Genomic DNA, 12,347 nt, shown 5'->3' with positions numbered 1-12,347 from the left:
AAAGGGAGCGGAGCCACACCCGAATCCGTGTAGAACTGGGTTTGCCTGTTGTAGCCGCTTAAGTCTTAGTGCTCACTGCTCACTGCTCACTGCTCACTTCACCTCAGTTTGACAGAATTTGTGGATAGTACTACGTGCTCAGCACCAGTCCCAGACTCAATCCAGAGTCAGAATTACCTGAAAGACTGGTTAGAACAGACTGCTCTGGCCCACCCTTGGGTCTTTCTGAGGCGAGGACCAAGAGTTGGTTTTGCTGTCAAGTTCCAGAATGCTATGGATGGAGATTGTTAGTCTGCAAAATACCACCTTAAGAATCGTCTTACACGGCACCCACTCTAAGGTGAACACTAGGAAGGTTTTACACGCCTCAGTCAATGATGCCCGTTTTACAGAGGAGGAACTTGAGTTTTCTAAAGGAAGATCACCACCAAATGGTGGAGGAAGTGATAACCCAGCCCCTGTGTCTCTTTAAAGCCCGCTCTCTACACTAGGGTTAACACCGAGTACATTTGGAATCCTCGAGTTATTTGTGGAAATAACGGATAAAAGATTAAGATATAGCATTTCGAGAAGAGAGAACATGGGAATGATACATTAAAAACGATGTGAGGCAGTATATTGGCAGTTGTCTCTCCAGGGAAGCTCAGACACTGGACCCTTAAAATTCTGGACAGCCCAATAGTAGAAGTCTATGAGTGGATGCCAGTGAGCAAATTTTCAAGGAAATGAACTGTAAGAAATAAAAAATATAGTCTTGTTTTGCGTTGCTTTGGTTTTTTTTTTTTTTGTTTTTTTTTTTTGTTTTTTTTTTTTTTTTGTTGGTTTTTGTTTGTCTGCCTTATCATATAGTCCACGCTATCCTGGCATTCACTCTGTAGCTCAGACTGTCATTGAACTAACAACAGTCTTCCTGCCTCAGTCTCATAAAGTGATAACTGCCCCCATACTGGCACAACTTGTTTTTGTTTTTAAATTTGCCTCAGGAAGATAGATGTTTATTCTTCCTAAGGTTAGCTTTGTCTTTTTTTTTTTTCTTTCTGAAGTGCATAGGATAGCTTTGAATTAGCCCTCCTTTCTTTAGCCTCCCAAGTGCTGCAATGATCACCATGCCTGGCTCCTGAGATATTTCTTAAAGTGGGTAGCAATTTTAAAGTTTGAAAGCCATTTTAAAATTTAAAGTTTGAAAGTTCTTGCTGCATAAATTTGAAGACCTGAGTAGCCTTAGAAACCTGTAACCTTAGAATGATCTTATTCAGTTAGGCTTCTCTATTTTGTGAATCCATGGTGCATGAATACCTGGTCAGCAACTCAGAAAATTAGAAGGATTAACCAAATTCTACAGGCAAGAACAGCATTACTGAATACATTGATGAGGAGTTCCAGAGGCAAAGCAGAATGTGACTGATTTTTATCACTCTGCTCACCAAAAATTGATACACTGCAGTCATCTCAAATTTTTCCTTTAAAATAATGGTTTTCCGACTGAACCCCCAGTGAACTAGATTGTTGGGGGGAGGGCGGCAATGGGGGGAGGATGGGGAGGGGAACACCCATAAAGAAGGGGAGGGGGGAGGGGGATGTTTGCCTGGAAACCGGGAAAGGGAATAACACTCAAAATGTATATAAGAAATACTCAAGTTAATAAAAAAAAAAAAAAGAACCAAGAAAAACAAAAAACAAAAACAAACAAACAATGATTTCATGAAATTCGCAGGCAAATTGACGGAACTTGAAAAAAAAATAATGGTTTCCCTGGATGTGTAGCATATCTACAGGATCAGTTACTCTGTGTGCTGACAAGATGATTGCTTGAGCCAGGCGCTCAGTCACTCAGGGCAATCATGGTGGTGTTTTCTGTGGGCATGACATGATTAACACCATCATGAAGCAGAGTGCTATGGTGATTTACAGAAGACTTCAGCCATGGCAACAAAATAAACAGTTATATCTGCTCCAGCTATAGTGAATCTTGGAAATGCTAAAATATATCAAAGGTTAAAAAAAATGGCAGAGGAGTAGGACTCTGCAGCGGTGCACCTGCCTTGAATCACCCATATTCTCGTGAGGAATCCTAAACTCATTTACTCACAAAGCTGAACTCAAGAAAATCTCTCTCTGGTCTTCACTATTGGGATGAATAGATATTTTTTTACACCTCCTTAGAAAAATCACACAACAGTAACATAAAAGCTACTAGCTCTTTAAATAGAATTTAAAAATAAAACATCCATTCCCATTGAATGCTGTTGGTGAGGATGGGGAAGGCAGACACTATTGATGCTAACTGGTAAGTGAACATATTGGCACCAAGATTTCTCACCCTTTAGTTTACTTGCTCTTATTTTCAATGTATTTTATTAACAGCTAATAGAAAAGGACGTATCTATAAGAATATTGCACAGAATCAGGAAGATTCAAATAAAAGCAACTGATGAGACTAGTAAGATGGCTCGTGTGTAATGGTGCTTGCTACTAAGCCTGACAACCTGAGCTTGGACCCTGGATTCCACCCATATGGCAGATTCTCAAATGTTGTTCATTGACTTCTATATGCACACTGTGACACCTCCCCCACCCCCCAAGAATAAATATCAATGAAGAAAGACTGACAATCCTAAGTGTTGTCCAGGATACTATATGAGTGGCATGATAGGGGTTACTTTGGAACACAGCTCTACAAATGCTTATCAGTCATGTATTGCCAATGCTATATTCCCAGGACTAGGAGTTTATTCAAGACTAGTGAAAACATGTTCATGTAAAAGCCTGTTTACAACAATTGCCCCAGTTTGGAAACAGCCTGTCTTACAACTGCTGAACAGATAAATGAACCATGGCGTGTTCCATAGGGTATTGATGAAAAGGAGCTGAGATTGTGAGACATGTCTGATGCTCAAACACACATGCTCAGTGAAAGAAGCTAGAGTCAAACTACTGCATTCTATGTGGTATTTAAGAAAAGGCAAACCACAGAGGCCATCAGCAATCACCAGTTGTTCAGGATTAGTTTTTCAGAATTCTCTAGGGAACTCTGGGAGAGTGATAAGTCTTCTCCGTGTCTTTAACATAATTAAACCATCGAATATGCTTACTGGAATCAATGGTGAGCTTTGATTCCAGTAATTAAAAGGGTGAGCTTTACAGAAGTGGAGATGGGAGGATCATGAGTTTTAGGCTGTCCTGGGCTAATAGGGAAACCTGTGTCAAAAATCAAAACAAAAATACCAGATCAGCGCAGGAACTGGGTTAGTGGATTTTGCTAAACCACATCAGAAGCACCTTCTTTGCCAAGAACCAGCCTTGGCTTGGAGAGGGTTTCTGAGAGAAGGGGTGACTGGGAGCAGCAAAGTCAAATCAGGGATCCAAGCTAAAGACCTGTGTTCTGCTTGATACAGCTTTTCCAGTCTGCTTCTCTCTATGTTCTTCTTTCTCTATGGAAATCTCTGTCTATATTCTCCTTGCTTGCTATTCTAAGAGATCTCTTTGTCCATGCCCTAGTTGCTTGTGTGCGTGTGTGTGTGTGTGTGTGTGTGTGTGTGTGTGTGTGTGTTCTCCAAGCAGTTCTCTCTATCCTAAAAAGTTAATGATGAGTTATAGCTCATCTCCTGCAGAGCACAGGTCCACTCTTTTATTTTACATATTATATTATTAACATATCATTTAATCATTTATTCCAGGTTTTCTTTTGATTATCTTATAAATCAGCCAACAAACTGTGATTCCTTGCCCTTTGATTCTTAGGAGACAGCAAACTTCTTTTTCCCTTAACATTGCAAAAGAATTCAGAGAACTGTCTGCCTTCATTAAGCACAGATGATAAGCTAGTTGGGTGGGACCCTGCCCTGAAATGACCATTTCTACCATGCCTGAGCCTAACTTTGTTCTGTCCTAGACTGATTCTTTTAGCATTTGTATCTGCCTGTCTTTGTATCTTTTTGATAAGCTGGCTCATTGTGTAGCTACTCTGTTCCTTTAGACTCGTGAAACTCCTCATATAATTCATACTGCATCTTTATTTTTTGCATAGTTGAGAAATTATATTTTTTGAACTCATGTATTTAGAGCTCTTTCCCACATCCTTAAAGGCTGTCCTGCAGGTCCCAGAATTTACCATTTTTCTAAGCTGTAGTCATACACATCCTTAAAGGCTGTCCTGCAGGGTCCAGAATTTACCATTTTTCTAAGATGTAGTCATACCCTGACTTTTGGATTTGTGCTATTTCTAATTATCATGGAGTCATTAACAGGGAGGACATTCCTCAGAAGGAAAGAGTCCTTCAGTGCTAGTAAGTCCAGAAAAGATGTACAGTATTACACAAACAAGTCTTATGCCCACTGCAGCCATCAACACTCCTGGAGGCTCACACTGGGGTCCTGTCCCAGGGGCAGGAACCATGTCACTCTGTCCCCACAAGGGCCACGCTGGGCTCTGCATTTCTCCACAGAAGGATCTCCAAACACTTATCACCATCAAAATGCAAACACGAGAGTTGTGAAAGGTACCACAGGTTTAACACAGGAGATAACAAAGTATTTATTTACCTGAATATGCTTTGGCTTCTTCTGAAAATACACACAGGAAAATATAAAACCTTGTTCCAGAGGAGGACTGAGTGACTAAGGGTCAATTGTCAGAATAGAGTTACTTGGTCCACCCATACATTTTGATTTCCTTGGGTTGCAGGAGTGAGGTTTCTTGTATCTCAAGATCTTAGGCTGGCCTGAAACTTACTATGTAGCTGAGGATGACCTTGAACTTCTACCTCTACCTCCATTCCCTAGTGTTAAGTTGATTTATATTTTTAAAGATTAGTATTTATATGTGTGCACATGATATGAGTGGTTCTCAACCTTCCTAATGCTGTGACCCTTTAATACAGTTCCTCAGGTGGTAAACCCAACCATAAAATTATGTAATTGTTACTTCATACTGTAATCTTGTTACTGTTATGAATCATAATGTAAATATCTGAGCTGCAGGATATGATATGGTGACCCTCAAAGGGGTTGCCACCCACAGTCTGAGAACCACTGGTATGCCATGGCGAATATGTGGAAATAAATCAGATAATAAATAAAGTCAGTTGTCTCCTTCCACCTTTACATAGGTTTTCTGGGGATCACACTCAGATCTCTAGGATTGTGTACCAACTACCTTTACCTTCTGAGCCATGACTGATATTTTTAACTAATCACATGCATTGCCTTGATAGAGAGCTAGCAGGATGTGCCATGCTAGCTATTGTAATGCTAAATGCAGGCCCCCAAGACCTGGGGTCTGCACATAGTCCATGAGACCCTTCCCCCGAATTTATTTCTGATTGGTAATAAAGATGCCAATAACCAATAGCTGGGCAGAAGAGACATGGGTGGGGAGTAGGTTTCATAGGCTTGGGGAGAGAGGAGGGCCATAGAAGAAGAAAAAGGTGCAGGAGAGGAGAAAGAAGAAACTGCTATAGGTTAAGGGTTAAGAGTCAAGAAAGCATGGCCCTTAGGGCTGCCCAATTGGAGCAAAGAGTAGCCCAGATGGGACATAGTAAATCGTAAGTAAAATTTGGGGTTATTGATAGGAAAGCAGATTCTAATAGCATGGAGGGTAGGCAGCTGCCCAGTTACCTTTCTGCTCTATCTCTCTCTTCACTTCCCTCCCTCCCTCCCTCCCTCCCTTTCTTCCCCCCTTTTCCCAAATTGTCTTTTATGTCTACGTCTCCCACATCACACCCCCTCCCTTTCTCTCATTTCCTTCCAGTTCTTGGTACAGCCCTTTGTCTGGACAGTGTCTTTAGTTCTAGTTCATGGCTACACAGTCATTTCTTCCTAAACCTTCTAGGGTCAAAGTGGGCTCCTCCTCTATCTTGGGAGTGAGTAGGGTCGAGAATGGGGAAAGGCACAAATTAAAAGACAGTTTCCGTGTAGATCTACATCACACTGACCCACCCCTAATGCCAAGGTTATATCAGCTTTTTAGGGACAAGATCTCTCAGTGCCTGGTCCCTCTTGGAGTCAGTTGGAGCTTGGGTCAGTCATGTAGAATTCCCTTAACATGGACCCAAGGATGATGGAGGCTATGTTGAGGCTTCTTAGAAGACCACCCTGGAGTATTGATTCCAAGAGTCCTCCTTCAAGTCTTTAGCACACACGAGGCCTCCTCTGGAACTTCTCAAAGAATCTGGCACTCTATTCCAGTGACATGTCAGTTGCCTCTTATCCCCATCTGGGTCTACTCCCCAAGGTGTGTCAGGTGACTCATGGATCAGTCATGTCACAGCAGAGGGTGGCTTGCATTATACCTGGAACCAACAGACAGGCTGAACTCACCAGCACCATGCCATGGAGGGCTGCCTGGGTAGTGTGCTGCCTGCTATCTCTCTGCTCTACAGCAGGTGCCCAGGTCAGTTGCATTGAGTGACAGAAACCCTGACTATCTCACCTGTGTCTCTGAGAGCAGGTATTTGCAGAATGATTGACTGAATTCTCACTAGGCATTTTACCCCACAGATAAAACATTTTATAGAATATGAAGTCACTGACTCAAAGCAATCAGAGCACTAGGGAGGGTGACATTTATATTCAGATTTTAATGAGCCTAAAGGTCAGTTCTCCCTATGAGACCATGGAATTCACAAAGAATAAAAACATTTAAATGTTGTCAAGAAGAAAGTTTTAGAGTACAATTTAGTTTTGTTCTGCTTAGGTATTTGATTTTATTTCTTTGTTTTTAAATGTGGATATTTATGTTAGTCCTTTAGAGCAAACAAAATGGGTCCTTCCGGTAAAATGATACCGAGCAAGAAATTCAATTAAAGCCTTGTTTACCAAGTGATTTAGAGATTAAGAAATTCTTGTGGTAATTTTTGTTGAAATGCAAGCTGTTAGAGGAAAACAGATTAACAAAGCTGTGGTCTGGGCTCAGAGGAGTTTAAAATCCTCTCACCAAGACTTAGTGGTTTCCTTCCAGGAGTGAAGCTGCTATGAGAGGCTGGAGAGAACTGGAAAAATCCTCCTGTAGGTGGAAATTTACAAATTTGGGCAGCAGCTTTGGGAAATAGCAATTTCTTTGAAGACAAGCCAAGGTAACTTGTGCAAAGGTAACACAGTGCAGAGGCTGGGTAGATGACTCTATAGGTAAAGTGCCTGCTGATTCAAAGGCATCATCGGAATCCTGAGGGGTCCATATTCTTCCTGGTTTTAGTAACCAAGAAAATAACCTCTGTCTTTATTTGCAATGTTGGAAAAGGAGTGGCTGTTAGTTTCAAACAGCTCATAAGAAACATGTCATGTGGATCATTCCATTTCATTCTCACAGGAACCAAGGAGACTGGTGGAAAGAAAAGGATAACAAGCTTCAGGAGAGTGGGAGAACCCACTCAAGGCCACACAGTTGGACCCAAACAGTTTGATGATGCCAGCTAGGCTACACATATCTAAGCCATGTGTTAAACGATCACAGACACTCCCAGAAATCAGGCAGGGCTACCCCTGGAACCTCTTTTTCTGGATGGAGTTGATAAAGTGTGCTGTGTTCTTATGACTCTTACAAAAAAGTTCAGTTCGCACCCTCCCACTGGCAGCTGTGAGCATGCCCAACCTCCCTAATTGTTAGAACAAGAACAGCCTTGAGTTATAACTTCAGTTTTATCTAATGGCTTCCTGCCTTGTGACTCCTAGCACATAAGCCAGGCTAGATCACATGGTGCAAAGTTTGTCCTTGCTTCCCTCAAAAACTTTAAGACTCAGAAACTCCTTTTGTCCTCTAGAATTGAAGGGAAATTACTCTCTCTTCAAAACCCCAGCCAGTGTGGTCATGGTGTGATTTCTTTCCTGATATTCTGGAAACTCTCTTCAGGACCTCCTACGATGCTGTACATGTCAACATTAGTACACCCTAAGACCTCAATCAAGACAAGCTCTCCTCATAAAGCTCACAGGACAGGCAATTTCCCATGGGCTCCTTTCTACATGCATACATTAACTGTTAGGACAAGGGACTGAGATGCATATTTTACATACCAAAGCAGACCTGGCCTCCAGATTCTCCCAGCATCCCTCAGTCCCTCCCGGGCATACCCTGTTCCCAACCTTGAACTTTACAGCCCAGGGGCTGATCAGTCCTTCCCCGTTATTATATAGGGCTTTTCCCTATATAATCCAGACTCTCTCTCTCTCCCTCTCCCTCTCCCTCTCCCTCTCCCTCTCCCTCTCCCTCCCCCTCTCCCCCTCCTCCCCCTCTCCCCCTCTCCCTCCCCCTCCTCTTCCACCTCCTCTGTTGTGGTTTGCCCTGAAGTTATCTGTATTTTGATGCTAATTCCACTGCCCCAAGGACAGCTTCCTAGTCACATACTCAGGAATCAGCTGACTTCACCAGAACCTTGCCATTGAATTTGTAAAGTACAGGTGAGGGGCAGGTACAGGATAGAAGGAGGTCTGTCATTGGAGGAGAAGGAAGGATGGGCGGGAGAGAAGTTTGAAGGAAGAGGAGGAGACTAGAAGAGAGAGGAAGAGACAGGAGAGGAGAGGGTGAGAAGCCATGGCAGGTAATGTTAATATTCTGCTCTGTGCAGAACAATTTGCAAATTCATCTGGAATAACAAAAAACCCAGGATAGCTAAAGCTATCCTCAACAATAAAAGGACTTCAGGGGGAATCACTATCCCTGAACTCAAGCAGTATTACAGAGCAATAGTGATAAAAACTGCATGGTATTGTTACAGAGACAGACAGATAGACCAATGGAATAGAATTGAAGACCCAGAAATGAACCCACACACCTATGGTCACTTGATTTTTGACAAAGGAGCCAAAACCATCAAATGGAAAAAAGATAGCATTTTCAGCAAATGGTGCTGGTTCAACTGGAGGTCAACATGTAGAAGAATGCAGATCGATCCATGCTTATCACCCTGTACAAAGCTTAAGTCCAAGTGGATCAAGGACCTCCACATCAAACCAGACACACTCAAACTAATAGAAGAAAAACTAGGGAAGCATCTGGAACACATGGGCACTGGAAAAAATTACCTAAACAAAACACCAATGGCTTACGCTCTAAGATCAAGAATCGACAAATGGGATCTCATAAAACTGCAAAGCTTCTGTAAGGCAAAGGACACTGTGGTTAGGACAAAACGGCAACCAACAGATTGGGAAAAGATCTTTACCAATCCTACAACAGATAGAGGCCTTATATCCAAAATATACAAAGAACTCAAGAAGTTAGACCGCAGGGAAACAAATAACCCTATTAAAAAATGGGGTTCAGAGCTAAACAAAGAATTCACAGCTGAGGAATGCCGAATGGCTGAGAAACACCTAAAGAAATGTTCAACATCTTTAGTCATAAGGGAAATGCAAGTCAAAACAACCCTGAGATTTCACCTCACACCAGTGAGAATGGCTAAGATCAAAAACTCAGGGGACAACAGATGCTGGCGAGGATGTGGAGGAAGAGGAACACTCCTCCATTGTTGGTGGGATTGCAAACTGGTACAACCATTCTGGAAATCAGTCTGGAGAATCCTCAGAAAATTGGACATTGAACTGCCTGAGGATCCAGCTATACCTCTCTTGGGCATATACCCAAAAGATGCCCCAACATATAAAAAAGACACGTGCTCCACTATGTTCATTGCAGCCTTATTTATAATAGCCAGAAGCTGGAAAGAACCCAGATGCCCTTCAACAGAGGAATGGATACAGAAAATGTGGTACATCTACACAATGGAATATTACTCAGCTATCAAAAACAACGACTTTATGAAATTCGTAGGCAAATGGTTGGAACTGGAAAACATCATCCTGAGTGAGCTAACCCAATCACAGAAAGACATACATGGTATGCACTCATTGATAAGTGGCTATTAGCCCAAATGCTTGAATTACCCTAGATGCCTAGAGCAAATGAAACTCAAGACGGATGATCAAAATGTGAATGCTTCACTCCTTCTTTAAAAGGGGAATAAGAATACCCTTGGCAGGGAAGAGAGAGGCAAAGATGAAAACAGAGACTGAAGGAACACCCATTCAGAGTCTGCCCCACATGTGGCCCATACATATATAGTCACCCAATTAGACAAGATGGATGAAGCAAAGAAGTGCAGACTGACAGGAGCCGGATGTAGATCGCTCCTAAGAGACACAGCCAGAATACAGCAAATACAGAGGCGAATGCCAGCAGCAAGCCACTGAACTGAGAATAGGACCCCCGTTGAAGGAATCAGAGAAAGAACTGGAAGAGCTTGAAGGGGCTCGAGACCCCATATGTACAACAATGCCAAGCAACCAGAGCTTCCAGGGACTAAGCCCCTACCCAAAGACTATACATGGACTGACCCTGGACTCTGACCTCATAGGTAGCAATGAATATCCTAGTAAGAGCACCAGTGGAAGGGGAAGCCCTGGGTCCTGCTAAGACTGAACCCCCAGTGAACTAGACTGGTGGGGGGAGGGCGGCAATGGGGGGAGGGTTGGGAGGGGAACACCCATAAGGAAGGGGAGGGGGGAGGGGGATGTTTGCCCGGATACCGGGAAAGGGAATAACACTTGAAATGTATATAAGAAATACTCAAGTTAATAAAAAAAAAAAAAGATTCTGCTCTGTGTAGTTATAGGTTATTAATGTTCTCAAGGGATGGATGGTACTGGGCTTTGTATGTTTAAGTGGGCAATTATATCTTACCAATTGGGTCAAAGATTATTGTGTTGTGTGTTCTTTTATTTGAGGGTTTGAGTGTAGGAAAGTGTGCGGCTGGGATATGTTTCCGCCAAGATATCTAGCAGATATCTTGGGGCAGGGTGGTCGGACCTAGCGGTGTAAAAGACAAACATACTCTTTTCTATTTAATATATTTTTACAACAACACTCCCCTCTTCTTTCTTTTTTCTCTGCATAGGTGTCCCACTCCCACTTCCACACCTCCCCGTGGCAACTTCCCTGGCTTCCTTCCTTGGGGCCAGTGAACTCTTTTACTCAAGAATAGCATCCCAATAAGCCTGCCTTTACTATATTAATCTGGTTTGAATTGGTTCATTTCATGTAAGCTATCATTAACTTCTAACAGTATAGTGATTGGAATGAACAGAATAAGGACTTTTCCATGTTAGGTAAAGTTGATTTACCCTTCTTTAAAGTTTCTTCAAACTTTCCTGACCTGTGACCCAGCAAGAATTTTCTTTTCTTGTACTGGGTGTGTAGCTCAGTGAAGAAAAACTGCTTTAGCATACAAAGAGGTCCTTGGTTTGATCCTCAGCCCTCCCTAAAAATGGGGTAGTGGAGATGCCTGGGATGTCATCTCTTCCACTTCACAAGTGGAAGTTGGAGGACCAGAACTTCAGCCAGCTAAGGGCCCATCTGGATGGGTTATGCAAGACTCTGTCTCTGAACAAATACATTCCTGATCCCCATGGAGCCCTGGCTTCCCACTAGAACCCAGCTGCCCAGCTGCAGAGCCCTTTTTCTCTGTACAAACTCTGTAATCATAAAAGACTAGGTGACAATCCTGATAATTCTGTGGCTTTTGGCAAAATGGTCTTTCCATTGAACTTTGATATCAGCAACTATCAAAATTTGGAGTCATGAATGAAGTGCATGCCTCTAATCCTAGCACTGGTAGGGGGCAGTCTGGAAGACTGACTTTGACATCAACCTACACTAGATAATAGCTAGACTGGGTCTCAGATGGAGATAGGCCCCTTGAATGGTACCTATCTCTTGGGATAATGATATGGTATCAAGTTGGTCAATGCATGAACAGCACTTAGCATGGTTCCCAGGACACACAGTAAGTGACAGCACACCTCATCCTATGCTTCTTCTCTACTGTCCCTCTCCCTGTCCCTGGAACCAAAATCTTCCTAGATTAGCAGAGTGTTAGATAATGAAAGATCTCCGTAGGGAGACCCTCCCTCAAGTATTGAGAAGTCTCGGACCCCAGACACACGAGAGACCGATCTTGAATTAACACAGAAGGTGAGGTTTATTACAGAGATCTCTGGATCAACATGTATCTCACGCAGGAGACAGGGATGTCCACCCCGAGTGGCTGGGAGAGGGGCTTTTTAAAGGGAGAGGCTGTGAGCCCCAGGGAATGAGGGGATATCAGAGAGGAATGCCAAAGATACCACAAGTTACAAGATTGTCCAATTGTTTTATGACTCCAGAAGATAAGGGGGCACCAAGGCGCCAAAAAGTTTTATGGCCCCGGGAGATGAGGGGAATGCCAAAAGGTTTTATGACCCCCATTCCTGGAACAGAGCTACTAAATCAGGAGAAGGGTCGGGTCCTCAGGTCCTCATTATTCTGAGAGCAAATCTTATCTCTTGTCCTGTCAGAGTAAATGTTTGTCAGAGTT

Source organism: Rattus norvegicus, chromosome 10 (assembly GCF_036323735.1).
Source record: "Rattus norvegicus strain BN/NHsdMcwi chromosome 10, GRCr8, whole genome shotgun sequence".
NCBI lineage: Eukaryota > Metazoa > Chordata > Mammalia > Rodentia > Muridae > Rattus > Rattus norvegicus.
Note: the sequence above shows the minus strand (reverse complement) of the source record.